The 19,132-nt window shown below is 30.6% G+C and overlaps 1 non-coding gene across 1 annotated transcript; it reads right to left on the bottom strand.

The window, feature by feature from the left end:
* Window positions 1-18,232: 18,232 nt before the first annotated feature.
* TRNAG-CCC lies at window positions 18,233-18,303 on the bottom strand. The gene has a single exon. It is a non-coding gene; the product is annotated as a tRNA-Gly (tRNA).
* Between the last annotated feature and the right edge of the window lie 829 nt (window positions 18,304-19,132).

The raw sequence follows: 19,132 nt of genomic DNA, 5'->3' as shown, positions 1-19,132 counted from the left end.
TAATATCGTCAGGTCTTCCACGTGTAGATTCGGCCTCTCCAGCTCAGGAAAAACCCGGATAACCATGATGGCGGGTAATGTGTCTAGTTACCGACCTACATCATCGTGTCCGAAGCGTAGACCGGTGATTAAGCAAAACTCCTCCCGCCCAAAACACGTATACGCCGGTGGAAAATCAAACCATATCTCTTCATCACGACGTTGTATAGTATCTGGTAGATCCCTAGTCATGGTTTGAAGAAATAGGCGTGTCAACATCGCATCTCCACCGGGATGTTGTACTTTCAGCCATGGCCCGAAGCAAGTATCCTCAAACATTTTTCTTTGTGCAGGTGAAAGCTTCGACGCAATTGTTTTGGCCAGGCTGACTTTATTTCTTAAGGTTAATTGAGCCGAATAAAAGTTCTACAAAAACAATAAACATACTAAGTTAGATATACCAAAAACTACACTGTGAAGATATACCAAAAACAATAATAAACATAAAGAGTAGTAGTTTATTCTTCAAACTTAAATTTGCAACACTGTGAATTTCTTATTTGTCTTTGTTTTTTGGTTGAAGTAATGCAATTTATTCAAGTTTCAATTTGCAGAAGAAGAATAGTTTCTGAAAATGAAAATCGCAACACGAAAATGACTATCGCAACTCGAATTTGACTATCGCAACGAGAGAATCGCAACGCGAAACTAAAATCGCGTTGCGATTTTCATTTCGCGTTGCGATTCTCGGTTGATTTAATAAGCAATCTAAGTGAAATGGTTAATCTATTATTGAAATTACCAGTAAACTTATCATCAATTTCAATATGAAAAACCTAATAATAATGCAAAAATTTCAAAAAGAAAATAATTAAAAAAACTAACCCTCGTTGGTTGATTTGGTTGATTTTCCATTTCTGATTGTGAGGGTGGCTCTGAGAGATGGAGATAGGCGGATTTCGTTCGGAGATGGGGACGGATTTCGTCGGAGATGGGTGAGAGAGTGAGAGATGGAGATGAGACTGAGTTGTGATTTTAGGTTTTAGGTTATGAGTTGCGATTACGGGATATACTGTGGACGGTTCAGTGTTCCAATATATTAATATTCGTGTTTAGAATTTAAAAATAAAATACTTGGCCAGGATACTAATGGCGCTTTGAAAATCGCATTGCGATTATGTATTATCGCGTTGCGAAAGTCGGAATCATGTTGCGAAAGTCAGTATCTCGTTGCGATTTTGTATTATCGCATTGCGATAGTAAGTATCGCATTGCGATTTTCCCAATTCGCGTTGCGATTTACTTATTCGCATTGCGAATTGGGAAAATCACAACGACACTGTAGACCATCGCAACGCGATTTCCAGCTATCGCAACGTGAAATGCAACGCGAATTTGCGATAATGGAGATCGCGTTACGAATTAGCGATCGCATTGCGATTTTGTTGGTCATTTTGGCAAATCCGGAAAAAGTTGGTTAAAATCGTATATTATAAGGCATTTTTTGTCACTGAGGCGATTTTCTCTATAACATATTGTAAGAAATGATAAAAAAATTACTTTAAAATTAAGTAATGATTTTAAACTTTTCTAAAATAATTATATATATATATTTAACTCAACTTAATTGTTTATAAAATAATTTCATATATTTTTATTAAAAATAAAATAAGTCAAAAAATATATAAAATCATTAATAAAAAATTTAAAATTATTATTTAAGTTAAAAAAATTTAAAATTATTATTGAAGTTAAAAAAATTAATTATATATATATTAACTTTATCAAAAAGTCTCACAATTTTAAATAATATATATATATATATATATATATATATATATGAAATTATCAATAAAAATTTATAAAACTTCATTCTCAATGACTCACATATCTTGCATTCTCATTTATATACCTTGGGCTATGATAGAAAGAAATTTAATTTGAAAAGTGTAGGTTATGAAAGATAAGTGGAAAAGTTAAACTTTCCATTCATTATAAGTGATACAAAATAAAATGTTTTATATCTGACTTGATTATTTAGGTATCTCTGAATTGGAAATAATTTGGTATAAGTTTATTTTATATGTTCATATACTCTCATACGATATGTTTTGTATTATTACTATTATTATTATGTTTTATTTTGTATTATTATAATGCCTCACTAAGTGTATACTTAGAGTGTGACAATTTTCATGCGTAGCTAAAGAGCAAAGGTCGGAATAGCCAATGTTAGGCATCTTATATATCGAGAAACACACATATAGTATCAGTAATGACATTCATCTAATCTATTCGATTTTACTGGTTGGCATGCATATGTTATTAATATTTGGTATAAACTTTACTCGAACATAGATTATAATAAATTATAAGTTAGCTTACATTGATAATAGTTTTATTAAAGAAACAAATTATTAGTGATTTTCAATAAGGGAAGTCTCGTAAATTTCATGTGACATCTCTGATTCGTGTTTGGTGACGAATACATGAATGGGATATTACAAATCTTGACAAAAGTACACCAAGAAAAAATAAAAAAACATTTGAAAATTTTACTCGATATTGTAGGACCAACCATGTTTATCTAAATACTCTTAGACTTCTTGCTTTATCGTCATGTTAGGTACAAGCTGGGATTGATCAAGCGGTTCGTGTGTAACCAGATTGAAATTACCAACTTGTTTTCCAATAAGTTGATGATTTATGCGAGTGAGAAAAAAGGAAAAGATAGCTAAGCTACAAAATCTAACATTTTCAGAGCATGTTACCCTGAGAAGATATTCAAGGATCGTTGTTCTCTCATATGTAATTCCACTTGGAGTGATGACTGAATTGCGAAACATATCAAGTGTGAGTTTACAACATAAGTAACCCAAAACCTGAAATCATCTATAATGTCTCATTGAAAAAAAATAGTAGAATGTCAGCTTCGCGAAACACTTGACTCAGAAATTTAAGTTGCTTCATATGGGAATTAATAGCCTCATCTGAAAAAGATTGGGGTTGAAAACTATCAAGAAAATGTTTTTTTTCTTAAGAGCTGCTTCACAAGCCTCACTGCAAAGCAGAAGAAAGTATTGCATGAATCAAAATTTAATGGATACAATTCTAAAGCAAATGTTTAAACACAGAGGGACAACAGTACTTCAAACTCCACAATTCCGATGAACGCTTGAAAGATGTGTGCACCCATTGCAGGTACTTTGCTTTTGCGAGCTCTTTCCAATCATATCTACCATGGAACCATTTATATTTGCACCCCTTTCAAGGTCCAACGCCTACAAAGCAAAATAGGTCTTTAAATGAACAGGGAATTTGGATATGAAGAAATACATTGGTTTCTTGAAATTGATCCATTTCCATTGGAGCATGTATAATTGCATAAGAAGAAATATGAATAGCATCAATAACATAGATGCTTGAGTGTATGCTACATGCTAAGTTAAACAAACTGAAAAAAACTGGTTATTTGCATTGTGTTTAACAATTTTAACTAGAAGAGATCAAAGTGAAGAACTAAAATACCAGATTCTGGTACATACTGATTTTTATCCAATTATTTCAAAGAAAATGTAAAAGGTGAATATCAAAATAATTTACTCAAAAAAATATCAAAATAATTATAATTACTTAATGGATTTTATTTGCATGTTATTCACGATTCTTAAGAAACAGGAAGAGTTGTCAAGTTATATATACCTTTTGTAGTTCATTAATCCCTTCAACTAATTCTCGATTTCGTAGAAAAGCAAGTTTCAACATTTATTGTGCCTATCATGTAGCAAAATGAAACTACACTCTGTTAGTGACAATAGAAAGGGAAATATAAAGTATGAGATAAGTCAAAACGTTCCTTGTTACTAAGGGAAAAACAAATGAAAAATGAAAATTACTTTGTAACTAAAGCTTAAAGGAAAAAAGTTTTGGAAGTTTGAACAAAACAAGAAGGTTAAATGTGAAACCTTTATATTAAAAAAATAAGATAGGAAAAGAAATTACCTTTAAAAAATGGTGATCAAGTTGAATAGCTCTTCGGCAATCCTCTTCTACTTTCAGTCAATCCCTATGCTAAACCAATAACTCAAATGAAAAATAAAGACAATTAAATATATTTCTTCAAGAAAAAAATTTAGTGAGCGTACTTACTTCTTCCAGAGATGGTACCGAGTGCGATTATTCCAATATATAGGATGTACCACTCACACTACACCAACTCTTTGATGTTGATTAGCCTATAATTTTTTATATTCTTAGTGTACAATAATACTTACATGGAATGGCCGACCATATATCATTCAGGCGACAGAGCTGACTATATATCAATCAACTAGTATAACTGACCATATATTAATTAGGTGGCATAGCTGACCAAATAACAAAACTAACACAAGTTGACTAAGAGAATAGAACATTTTTATTGATACAAAATATGATTACAATATTACTCACTTACCTCACTACTTTTCTCTTCTCTACCTCTAAGCTCTCTTTATCTAGGTCACACTTTTGGCACTATTTTCTCACCTTTTTCACTCTACTAAAATGGTAAAACTCACCCCTATTGATAGATTCTAGTGGTCATTGGATTGTTAACACATGTCAACATCTTAGTCATTTAACGTTACAAATATCTAGATTATTCTAATAGATAATTCTAGATATAATATTAAATATTATAAATATCTAGATTTTTATGGATACTTCTACACATCTATAATTTCTATATTATTCTAATATATATATATATATACTAAATAACCGTAGAATTTGCATTGTCTTTTAACACTCCCCCTCAATGCAAACTTCTTTCTATATATGATTTGCAGACCATTCCGAGTGCATCTCTGAATTTCTCAAACTTTGATTTACTTAAACTCTTTGTGAAAATATCATCAACTTGTTCATCTGTCTTTGTTGGCACTATCTTGATCTCCCCTTAAAACACATTCTCACGAACATAGTGATAGTGCACTTCTATATGTTTTGTCCTTGCATGAAAGACTTGATTCTCTACTAGACGTATAATTGATAGGTTATCGTAGAAAATCTTTACTTGATAATATAATACCCCTAAAATCGGGTCAGTAGTTAGGGTCAACCCGAGACTCATAAGTCGAGCCCATTAAATCTCTTCAAGCCATTTAGACCAATTCAAAAGGGTATTGAGCTTAAGTTGGCCTAAGAGTTCAAGATAAGTGATGGTTTTATATTGGGATAAAAAGAGAGGGACCAAAAGTGTAGTTTACTCATTTCCTAAGTTATGGGATAGAAACCTCTTATAATAGGTGTTTTTCACGTGAATCATACCCACCAAAACTCTTATATTTCCTCTTCCTTTCTCTTTTCTTTTTCCTCCCCAAGAGTAAGATAAAGGTAGGAACCTTAATCTCTATTATCTTAATCTCTGAATTTCAAGCTTTTGGAATTTCAAGTTTAGTCTGAATCAACCAAGGTAAGAACATTAATCTCTATCCATCAAGCTTTAATTTAAGCCCTTAATATTAAGTGTTGGTTATGGTTTCAAAAATGGGTTTTTGAGGGTAAGGGGAATCAAGGGATTTAAGCTTGTTTTAGTAATTTAAGTTGTATAGAGTGTTCCTCGCTCAGTTTCAAGTCCTAGACAAGTTAGTAATCCTCTCCTTGCCTTTGTTTAGCTAAAGAAGTGGGAGAAAGTTCTAAAGTAGGGGGAAAGAAAAGGTGCCTCCTCTTGATTTGAGTGAGGTTTTAGCCGCTAAAGAAATCAAGTAACATACTCACAACTTCTTCATAACCTTTGTGGGTCATTAGAAAATGCATTCTAGCTAGAAACATGAGATTTAAAGCATGTTAAGTAAGTTTCATGGTAGATTCTTTGTAATGATATTTTAGCATGTCTCGAGCCTTATTAACCACATAAGACACTGAGTATAAGTGCCCAAATAAGGTCATTTCGAGTGAGGGTATCGATACTAAATGAAACAATATCGATATTGTTCTTTAGTCAACTTTAAATTGGGTTAAGTATAAATGGTAGTATCGATACTCATTAAAGAAGTATTGATACTTGGGGGTCCAGTGAGTGTAGGTATCGATACTAGAGAATTTTTTAAAACAATGAAGCTAAATTTGGTATCGGTACTCATGGGAGTATCGATACCCAATGTAGTAGAGTATCGATACCCCCCAAAGGAGTATCGAACCTAAATTTGGTACATGGGAGTATCGATACCAAAATATATTTTCAAAACATCGAACATGAGATCAATATCGATACCTAAGAGGAAGTATCGATAAAGGCATCAGTACCGATACTGAGGGTCCAATAACGTTACTATTGTACTTTTTGGGTAATAATTTTAAAGGATTATAAGAGGGAAATGAGGTTCCCAAAAACTCTATAGTTACTCTCTAATAAGATTTCAAGTGGAAAAATAATGTTTAATTACACTTACAAACGAGATCAATTAGGGTGACATAAAACTAGCCTTGCTTTATGCTCGGGAAACAACCAGGAAACCCGAGTTCCTTTAGTAGATTTAAGGGTGTCGAATATATAGAATCAAACCGGATATCCTTAAGTAGTGCGCAAGGCACTTTAAGCTGACTAACTAGGACCAAGACCCAACACTCGCAAGGGTGGGTTAGTCGAGGGTGTTGGCCGATGCAGAGTTCATGACAATTATCCTTGGTAGACTATAGGGGTGTGTGAGCTCCGAGAAGTAGAACCCTCAGTCATACCATGATGTCTACCATAGGGTAGAGAATGAGTATACATGTATACTCACTAAAGTAGTAAACTTGACAGCTTGAGCATTTTAGTGATACACTCTTATTATGGTTTTGTTGTTAGTGTGACACTGAGCTAGTTAGTTCAGCGTTTGAAATTTGTTTCATTACGCTACTAGGTGGAGCATCCGAGGAGTCTTAAATTGACCAAGGTCCAGAGCAAAGCAGAGCAGAGTGCGTCTCAACTCTTTAGAGGCATGTATACTCATAAACTCCGGAGGTTCCGTGTGGCATCCTAATCGGTCGATTATGTATTGTATTGATTTAAGGTGTTACATTTAGTGGTATTAGAGCAATGTTTAGGCGTTCCTAGGACCCGCAAGTCAGTGTCAGTAAAGAGTTTATGAGTATACATGCCTCTAAAGAGTTGAGAGTATTTCTACATCTGAAATAGTAGTAGTAACTGCTCATTTTCGTCTTAATCCTAGATCTTAGATATGGATGAGAGCCCAAACCAAAGTAGAGAGGGTAGACATGAGAGTAAATCATCATTGAAAAAAATAAAAAAATGTCACGTCAATAGTTCTGTTAAATTTTTAACGACGAGTAACCAAAATGAAACCAAACACGATGTTAGATTTGATTTTGGAAAAAATTAATAGTTGAGTGATCAAAAAGAAACAAAAGTATAGTTGTGAAACTAAACATTTAGTTTATCCAAGACTTAATAAAATCCAAATTATTAGGTTTAAAATAATAACAAAATATTTTTTAGATTCCACATATAGTGTAATAAAAAAATTTCAATGCTAGTTTAACAAATACCAGTATGTTTAAAAAAAGGGGGGGGGGATTAACAAGTGGTTCATTTTCTATGGAGTAAGTATTACTAGAGAATAAGGTTGAATCTGTTGAAGAAGAAACGAAGTCCCAAGAGAAAGGCAAATCCAAATTTAAATAGTGCATCTCTTTCAGGTTGTGATGATGATGATCAACATTTGAATCCTTTGGGTTTGCCAAAGGCAGAATCTGCTCTAACTGCACATCAACTTCTTTCATTGTCGGTCTCTTCTTTCCGCTCAAATTCAAGCATCGATAAGCCAGTTTAGCTACCATCATTATCTCTTCACCTTTTGCCTGCTTCACAATCCCTCCATCAACAATCTCCACCACTCGGTTTTCCTCCATTGATTCTATGAAATGTGTGGCCAAACTTCTACCCTCTTCCGCCATTCCTTGCAAAATCTGTTTTTCTCCGGTCAGTAACTCGACAAGGACGACCCCAAAACTATAGTCGTCGCTTTTGTCCGTGAATTGACCTGATTGAAAATACTCGGGGTCCAAGTACCTGAACGTACCCTGCACATGTGTGGTCAAGTGAGTCTGATCGATGGAAATCGATATCGATGTCCCGAAATCCGATACTTTGGCCTTGAACTTTTCGTCTAACAAGATGTTGGTCGACTTAATGTCTCGATGATAGATCGGAATCGAGGCCGAAGAGTGGAGATACGAGAGGGCTTCAGCGGCTTCTCTGGCAATTCGTAGCCGCGTTTCCCATGATAACTGGAACTCGTCACTCCGGTCATGCAGATACTGGAAAAGCGTGCCGTTGGAAATGAACTCCTAAACAAGTATTAATGGAACCTCGGTTTCCAAGCAACACCCCAATAGTTTAACCACGTGTCTGTGATTAATTGATAAAGAATGACGACTTCATTGATGAAGTCGTCGATTTCGTCAGCAGCCATGGCCTTGGACTTTTTGGCCGCGACGATTCTGCCGTCGACCAACATTCCTTTGAAAACGGTGCCTTGACCGCATTGGCCCAGCACTCTGTACTTGTTGAAATTGTCTGTTGCTTTATCCAACTCCTTGGAGGTAAATATTTTGATTTTCTCTAAACTGTCTTCATATAAATGAACTTGTTGTTGTAATAATAACCCACCGTTGCGTTTAAAAAACTTCCTCTTCAGTGTCGCTTTCCTCCTTGTTCTTGAGAAACTTGTACAACGACCATCCCACAATCGCTAAACACAAAACTCCAAACCCTAATCCAACACCTGAAATATATTGATAATATTAAATTAGGAAGTAGAGTTATAATCCCAAAATCTACGTTTAGAACCCACAAGTAGTTTAGTGCATAGGTGGAGTAAAAAATTTTAAATTATGATGTACTAATTTAAAAGCTAAAACATTTAAATAAAATATTTAAATTAATCCATAATATTAATACTCGATAAGTTAATATATAATATAATTAAAACAAAAGTGTAAATAAATAGAACATTCGATGATGAATTGTTCATCGAATCGTTTATATAACGTTCATTTATATTTGTTATTAAGTTAAACAAATGAGTATAAGTAAAAAAATTATGTTTGTTTAATAAATAAACAAACATTAACATATGTGTGTTTAGTTCGTTTTATGTTCGTGACAAATTCATTTTTAGCTCGTTTATAAGTTTGTTTATTGACGTTTATAAGTACCAAGTTAGTAGGAGAAGTACATATTTTACCGATGTAAGTATGTGTTTATTTCTAGGTACTAAATTTAAACCAGTGTCAGTATGTTCATTTACCAATATCATAATATCTAGAAATAAACACATACTTACATCCAGAGTTGTCTCAGGCATTTTCGAGGCCCTGAGTGAAACTAAAAAGTAGGCATTTATAGAATAAAAGTTATTTTATTACTTTGAACAATTAATTAAATTACATTAATAAATATGAGAAAAATGATTAAATTAGGAACTTAAATTATTAAAGTAAAAAATTGGATTGAAAAATTAGGGGCTTTAATTAAGGTGAAAAAATGAGAATTAAAAAATTAGGGGTTTCAATTATAAAGGTAGAAAGTGAGATTGAAAAAATTAGGGACATCAATTATAAAGGTAAAAAGTGGGATTGAAAAATTTAAGAGCCTCAATTATAAAGATAAAAATGAGATTAAAAAACAGAGACTTTAATTATAAAGGTAGAAAGAGAAACAGAAAAAATATGAGCATCAATTATAAATGTAAAAAGTGTGATTGAATAAAATTAGGGGCCTCAATTATACGCGTAAAAAGTGATATTATAAAAATAAGAGGCTTCAATTATAAAATTAGAAAGTGACATAGGAAAAAATAGGGGCCTCAATTATAAAGTTAAAAATTGAATTTGAAAAAATTAGAGCCTGAATTATAAATGTAAAAGTAGAACTGAAAAATTAGATATTTTAATTATAAAGGTAAAAAATAAGATTATAAAAATTAGAAGCCTTAATTATAAAGAAAAATAAAATTAAAAATTAAGGGCCTTGCTTGTGAAAGTAAAAATATGATTGAAAAATTAAGGACCTGATAAAAAATGAGACCCTGAGCAATTGCTCACCCTGCACCCTATTAGTCGATTCTGCTTACACCAGTATATGTATGCACATTTCTCACTATTTTGATACCTAAAAATAAATACATGCTTACTCATGTGTAAGTATGTACATCTCTCACTATCCTTTTTAAATTAATTTTGATCACCAATATATTTAATTTTTAAATATATTTTTACTAAAAAAATAAAACTTTATCATATGATTATGTTTGCTAGGTGATTTTACATTTTAACTAGTAATATTTTTATAATCTTATTTTTAATAAATATTTTTATAATTTTATTTTTTAATAAATATTTTTATACAACACCTATGAATATAATAATAATAATTTTTTGTGGATGAATATAATAGATTTGAAATGTGGTTTATACTTTAATCATCAAACCTTAAAAATTTATAGTTTGGTCACTAAAATAAATCCATTTATGGAATAAAATTCTTTTTGGGAAAAATAACATTTAGGTCTTTAAACTTTTCCATATTTTCTACTTTGATCCTCAAACTTTCAAAATTTGCATTTTGGTAACTAGCCCGCTTTTTGGGATGTTATAGAGGATGTATGAGACAATATTGGGAAAGAACTAAAAGACACGATGAAATGACATGGATATGCTTAAGTGGACGTCATTAGAAGATTGCATTGAATTTTATTACTTATGCTAAAGTGAGGTTTTGAAGTTCGACTGGGTTCAACAGCAAAAAGTCGAAGTAATGGTCACATAATTTCAAAGAAATATGTTGTAAAGAGGCTTATAGAGAGGAAAAATGGAAAGACTTATCTAATAGAAAACGCGAACCAAAACCAGTAAGGAGAGTTGGATGTCGAGCATTTATTCAATTCAAATTTCAGAAACGATATCAATTTTAGAAGGTTCAAAAATTTAATGCACAACATAATCATGAAATGATAAAGCCAACACAAGTACCTTTTATCAGGTAAATACATAGTACATACTTTTTTGGTAATATTAGAAATACTAATTTAAATATTTTGATGTCAATGATTTATTTTCACGTCATTTCAGAAAAATCAATGAGACAGATAAAATTAAAATTAATGGTATGCATAATTTTGGAATTGCTCCTATAAAAATATGGAAATTTCGTGAATGAAGTTGGTTCTCTTGAAAATTTGGGATTCATACTGAAGGATTTGTACAAGTATGTACATAGAATCAAAAGAGAAGAAGTACAAGATGGTGATGCTGAAACAGTGATGGTGTATCTCTATGGAAAGCAAGAAACATATTTTTTGTGAGCCATACAAGAGATGAAGATGGAAACTTAGAAAAATTATTCTGGTGTGATGGTATATCACGTACCACTATAAGGAATTTGGACAAGTACTTGATTTTGTATGAGTGCAACACATACAACAAGCCATTCATAGTTTTGGTTGGCATCAATCATCATCGATACCATTTGGATGTGCTTTTGTTGTTAATAAGAAAGAGGATGCATATGTGTGGGTGTTACAAAAACTAATTACAGTGGGAGATGGCTACAAACCTCTAACTGTTATTACTGATGGAGATAAAGCCATGGAAAATGCCATTGCTCAAGTACTCCCAGAGGCAAAACATAGACTTTGTTTATGGCATCTTATTAAGTGAGTTGATAAGTGTAGAACACCCACATATTTTGAAAGGACTTGGACTGAATTAATTTCTAGACATAAATTTGAAGATAAGAGGTGGGTAAATGAATTGTATGAAGACAAAGAGAAATGAACAGAAACATATATGCGAGGATACTTTTATCCAAGTAACTTTATATATATATATATGTATATATAAACTTTAATTTAAATTATAGGTTGATTAATAATTTTAGTTATTGTATTAAATGCAAATATATATTTTGATGTGCAATGATGAGAACTACTCAACGTTGTGAGTCAATGAATCGAACACTAAAACCTTGTTGGACAAAAAGGTAATGGTGTATCGATTTGTTAAGTTTTATCATAAAGAGTTCGAATCTTTAAGGTGGGAAGAACTCATCAAGACTACAAGATAAAAGATGAACAACCATATTGTAACGGTGTGTTGGCAAATTTAAAAAATCATGAGGCACATGTATATACAAGAAACTATTTTGCTACTTTATGCAGAGAAATGTCGTATGAGGGTTATTATTTAGTCAAAAAGATTATACCGAGTAGTGGACATATGTTCTAATGGTTAGAACACGATGAAAAAGAAAAATATATGGTATCTTGTGGTTAATGATGTCACTTGTAACATCATGTATTGTTGTTGTTTGAAGTTGGAGTCTATTGAATTTCCCTGTCGACATATGTTTGTTGTGATGGAATATGAAAAAAAAGGAAATATCTCAAGGATATATCATGAGGCGATGGATTGTTCATGCCAAGAAAGATGTTGAGTTACAAAAAAACAATGAAAAGATTGAATGTGATAATTCAACATCAATTCAAGTCTGGTATTCCATTTTAGCCTCTTTTTGCATGAATATATGTCATCGTGCATTACAAACATTTCAATCTTTCAATGAGGTTAAAGATCAATTTTAAAAAATGTGTCTCAAATTGCAAGTGATGAAAGTTGGAAGTAACAAGAGAACCAGGGAAAAAAAGCTTCTTGAAATTGATGACCCTATAATTTTAGAAACATAGAAAGAAACACACAAGAAAACTAAGGGTCAAGCTTCACCATCTAAATCCACAACTAGGTCAGATTGTGAAGAAGATGGTGTAACATTAGACTTGAATAAAACTCCTATATCTTCTTTAAACAAGCATTCTGATCAGGATATGAAGCACACTGATGTATTCCAATTATAAAAAATAGCTATATATATGCCCAACATTTATGAAGAAGGTTACATATCTAAGGTAATATAATATAACATATAATAGCAATTATTCTTTATTATTATATAACTTGACACATTTAATTATCTTATTGCAGGCATCATATAGACATAAATTGAAAAATATGGAGAATGATCCAACTGTTTTCGATTGGCAACCAAATAAAGATTGGTAGTGTGCAAAATATTTAAGAATAATACTTGTATGATCAACTATTATAATTTGGTAGAATTATGATGAACTATTATACTTTAATTTAATTGATTTGCACATTATTATTGATTATTTATTTAAGTGTATTATTTTATCTAATTTGTTTATTGTTATTATGTATTAATATTTTTTTAGCCCACTATGATATAATTACTAATCTATATAATATGTAATTATAAAAAATATTGTATTGATAATAATTTTATTAATATATAAAAACTGAATCAAATTCAGATTTTATATATACAATCGTACAAAATTTGATATGATATACAATTAATTGATCAAATGTCATATTATATAAATGTAACATTTTTAGAATTTATCAATTTCTATAAGGGAGCACAAAACAATGTGTATAATGTATTAAAAATAAAAAGATTAAATACCTTGAATGTTTACTAAAAAAAACAAAAGTCACGAAGCTTTGAATTCTTTTCCTCTATCTTCGATAATTTGCATTAAAAATTAGTTTGGATCATTTTATTTACATATTGATATTATGTTATGTTATTTTGTTTTATTTTATTTCTATTTTCATATTGCATCATCGTATTTAAATCTAAATATTTATTTTATAATAATTTAAAATTAATATGATTCCTTACATCTCTATTATAAATATAATTTTTAAAATATTTATATTAAATTCATAAAATAAATAAATATATATTTTAATTAGTATTTTATTCCCAAATTAAGAAAAAAGATATAATTATTATATGTATATAATTTAACTATATGAATAAAAATGATTAGGTAATAATTATTTGTAGTCGTTCTCATACAATTATTTTTTGTTAATGGTTAAATTTAAAAAAAAATGAGAATAATTCATGGAATGTTTTCGAGCTGTACACATATGGGACGTTTGAAAAGATAAGTCTCATTGCGATTGCTAGTTACAAGTCTTGCTAAACATTTCAGCCGTTCAACTCCCATATCTTGCGTCTACACAATTAATATATCATGTTATTAAACATCAATAAGCCCATAAATTAAACTAAGTAGAATACTTTAAAATATTGGACCAATCATTGTTTCGATCGGTTTCTATGTAATTCAATACGTACATGCCACAATCATCCATGAAGTTATTATAGAATTAATTATTATTTAAATATAATTAGGATTTAAGTAAACAACTTTTAAATTTAAATTAAAAAAACACACGCATTTGGTTGTTTATGTAGTTCTGAGAAATTGAATGGAAATTGTGCAACATCTTCAAAACAATTGACCTAATAAGGATGAGTCTCGTAAATTTATGGAATTTTAATTAACTGTTACCACAAGTAGCAACAAAATTAAGTGTAAGAAAACTTATAATTGATCAACGTTATACTAAATATAATAAATGAATGTATACTTACTTAATCACGTGCAATTCATTTATGTTCTTCATTGACGCCAACATAAACCAAAATGTAATTTTGTTGCCTCACAACATCAACAACCGGTAAAAACAAATGTTTTCCATTTTCATCGTGAAAAGGCAAATATACCTAATAAATCACATAAATTAAGAGTTAGTAATAACTACATATATACAAATAACATGTGTTTGTTTTACTTGTTCAACATTACTACTATAAATAGGCATAAAGTCTTCTATCCATCGAGAATGATATCGTAAAACATTTGCCTCCAGTCTTGTATTGATAGGATGCAAACAATACTCAATGACCCTAGGCTGATGAAAAAAAATGTAAAATATCATTAAATCGATTCACCTCGGATTCTATGTTTCAAACATATTAAATTTCTTAATTCGGATCATCAGTAGAAGTGGGACGAGCAATAGATGACTTAGCATTCTTTTTTTTTGGTTGAAAACCTTTATTCTTGGATGAAATCATGTGTCTACTTGATAATCTTGTCACCGCTTTCATAATAATTGGAGTTTTATTTAACGTGATTAATTGACTAGGACCAAATTGAAAGTTAATAACCTCACTAGGAAGTTCTGGGGGACTGTTACTCTGAGGCTTTTTACAGTCTTTAAAATCAACTTCAAAATTTCTTTTACCAATATATTGCAATGAAGGAGAGGGATAATCCAGATAAAATTGATAAATGGAGAGCTACATAATTTTCTAACAAGAGTATCAACTTGTCCTTTCGAGCATCTGGTAAATAAGAAAAGGGAAGACTTACCACAACGGCCGCAACCGAAAAAGAGGGGACTTAGTGGTTGGAAAGACGAAGAACCATGTGAATCTTTAAAATGCGTTCAATTTTGGTTTTTTCGACGACAATGGAAGATGGGGTCGACAAAAATAACAGTAACTTCAAAAAATAAATTTATGATTGAATAAATTTATGATCGCTGACTACTGTTGAAATCACTCTGATCGAAAGTAGCTTTTCTTCTTCAATTGTGGAGAAGATGAAGGGTAAATAAATCCCACGTTATTTGAGGGTGATTTGAATTTTAAAATTAAATTATAATCCAAAAATAATATTTAATAATTTATTAAATATAAAAAAAACACGGGCAGGTGATTTTTTTCATTAACGGCAGGAAATGGTTATGAAACCATTTTGAACTCAAACACTAAATGGATTAATTACCATTTGAGTCCTCCAATATTTTAAAATATTTAAAAATAGCGGTGGATAGCGGTGAATGACACGTTGTAGACTCATCCGTAAACTATATTATTTTCACAAGGATGAGTCTATAGTGTGTGTCATTCACCGCTATTCACCACTAACGCTATTCATTGATATCCACTATTATTTTTTATAAATATTTTAAAATTTTGGATGACTCAAAGGGTAATTAAGCCTTTTGTATTTGAGTTCTACATGGTTTCATCAACCATCTCCTGCCTGCTTTTTATATTTAATAACCATCTCCTTCCTGTTTTTTATATTTAATAAAAAAATTGCAGGAGATGGTTTCTTTATTAAAGGCAGAACTCAAATGCTAAAAGGATTAATTACCCTTTGAGTCCTTTAACATTTTAAAATATTTACAAAAAATAATAGTGGATATCAATGTATATCATTAACGGTGAATAGCAGTGAATGACACCCATTCTAGAATTTTCCATTTTCTCAAGTATATAATTTAAATTTTAAAGATGATAATTAAAATATATATATAATATATATATATATATATATATATATATATATATATGCAATGTCCTACTTTGGCTTTGGGAATTTCTTAACACAAATAATTATGCCATACTATCCGTTTAAGATTTCATTGAGTCCGGTTGGGTTTTATTTTTATCTATCTAAATTCGATTTAAAATGTCAAGTCTTTTACATGTATTTGATGATTCATATTATATGGGTATTCATCCGATTTAAAAATTCATATTTTAGGTTAAAACATATCCAACTCGACTCGGGTTGTATACATAATTTATTTAGGTAACACAATTATGTAATTTAAAAAAAAGAGTATTATTACAATATCCCTAAATATATAAAAGGTATATAAGATTATATCAAATAATTTTTTTCATCATAAGTTTGACCTGACTCAATTTGATCACACCCTTAAAAACTCGATTCAAACTTGATTTTTTTATAAAAAAAAACCAACTCAACCAGGTGGGATCAAAACCAGTCGAGTTCAAGTAAAATGGTCATCCTTATATTCGTTTTCACATCTACAATATTTTTAAGAATCTCATCTCAGTCAAACATTGTATTATTAATGATGGATATTTAATTTAATTTTGATGGATTTTAATCGGTCTGATTTTATAAGGTTACATTTCATTTTAAAAATTTGGGTTCAAATCAAATTAAGTCGATTTTTTTGTATTAAGTCATTATGAGTGTAGTTTATCCTAATTTTAATAATAAATTTCTTCTTTTTACAATTTAATCCCTCAACTCTGCAATCTCACCTTTGTGTTTTATTCATTTCGATTGCATTTCTTTTTACAAACTCTCCCTTTCCATTAATTCTTTATTTCTTTAATATTACATTAATACTTTATCCTCAAAATTTATTATTTTAAAAATAACATTATATTATTAATCTTATATATTTGATTTATTAAATAATATGATAATATTACGCTTGTGAAAAAATTATGTAAAGTATATATGTACATCTAATATGGATAGAAAATTCATTTAAATTTAAATAAATCCATATCATAATATTATAATAATTAAAATTACATTTGGATAAAATTCAAACAATTCAACTTTGAATTTTAAAAATGCAGTTCAACTTTGAAAATTTCAAGTATAACTTCAATCATAAATAAAATCCATCAACTCAAATTATTTTAATTTAACTGGACCGAATACTCACCCTATTCATCGGAATAGTATATAATTGGTATATAATGTTTCAATTGCAGAAAGAATTCCTTAGGCTAAAACATGTGAGCCTGGAGCCATTAATAGAAAAAATGGCTGATTTACACCTAGGGAAGGACATAGAATTTTATGTTGTGGGCGGATTTAAACTTAAAGGGGAAGAATGAAAATTCAAGGGCCGGAACAAATTTTCGATATAAAATATATGGTAATTTTAAATTTTCAGTGGACGACTATCCTACCTTCCCCTCTCGATCCATCCCTGTCTACACCATAACCAGACGGCTGGTTGATATTAACATGATGGGGCCAAAATAATTGAGAAAACCACCCTTAAAACATCAGCATACGCTAAACTGGATAAGTGGTTTAGATTCAGTCACATAAAACGAGTCAAAATAACACTTGAATTCGTTTCATCCAAATTGCAGTAAAAATGTATTGTACCATCTTGAGAAGCTCCAGCTGTCCGACGAATTTCTTAAACCCGTTGGGAAGATAGTGGCTCTGAGCCATAACCAATATTGGGCATCAAAGTACATCCCTTGAACTTACTCCTATTCCAACAGTTTAACCAGATTAAATTCTGAATCACCTGACAAAATGATTTATTACTCTTGTCTAAATTAAGATCAATAACGAGCCGTAAACAAAGGTTAGTGATCCGAATCTCGCTTCCACTACGGAGCACGGCTCGCTGATCCTGAAAACAATCTAAGCCCTGAAAACAATGACCCAGTCCCAATCTCACTAGCATCCCCAAACTTCATTCTAAATTTGAATTACATGAAGCTCAAAAAACAAAATGATAATGCGCATCCGGGGAATCGAACCCCGGTCAGTACCGTGGGAGGGTACTATGATACCACTACACTAGATGCGCCTACATGCCGCAATGTGCGAACATAAAAGATTTAATGCTAAATATTCAGCAGAGAAAGAAAATTAATTACACATTATTTCTGACTTTCTTTACATAACATGGATTTTCCTTTAAATAACCAAAATGATATCTCTGAATTTTTTATATAAAAAAATCTAAAAATGATTCGTAAATTATATAAATTAAAATTAAAAATTTATTTTACATTGTATCGATAAATTAATCTCTAAAAAATAATTACAACGGAAGATGCAACTTGTTTACCAATATTATCAAATATGTCTGTAGCACATCAATGCGAGACAAATTTGTGAACCATCTTCTAACAACTTCATATCAAACCTACTAAGAATATTGAAACATTGATTTGTAAAGACACTTAGACGCTCCATAGCACACTTGAACTACATAGCTTGCACACATAACTCAGATCAATGTTAAAAGGCGCAAGCACTAAGGCGATAGGGATTTTATAGCTAAGGCACACGCCTTATATGGCGCACGTTTTTGAAAATAAAAAATATATATGTTTTTCTAGTTGTATAGTCAAGTAAAAAGAATAATTCATGCAACGTAAACACCAAAGAGTATTTCATCATTAACATTTTATGTATTAAGCATCACTTCAAAGTTATTTACATTTAATAAAATATAGGGTGATATGAATAATAAGATTCTTTTAATGCTCAACTTCAACATGAACCAATGAAGGATAATGTATAAATGTACATGAAGTAGAGTACTAAATAAGAAAGAAAATTTAATACTTTAAAAAGAACTATTAAGCTACAAAACATATACACATACATAATTAACTAAGATTTATTTA

This window comes from Hibiscus syriacus, unplaced genomic scaffold (genome assembly GCF_006381635.1).
Source record: "Hibiscus syriacus cultivar Baekdansim isolate YM2019G1 unplaced genomic scaffold, ASM638163v2 tig00110721_pilon, whole genome shotgun sequence".
Taxonomy (NCBI): Eukaryota; Viridiplantae; Streptophyta; class Magnoliopsida; order Malvales; family Malvaceae; genus Hibiscus; species Hibiscus syriacus.
This window is presented reverse-complemented; position numbering and strand designations above follow the sequence as displayed.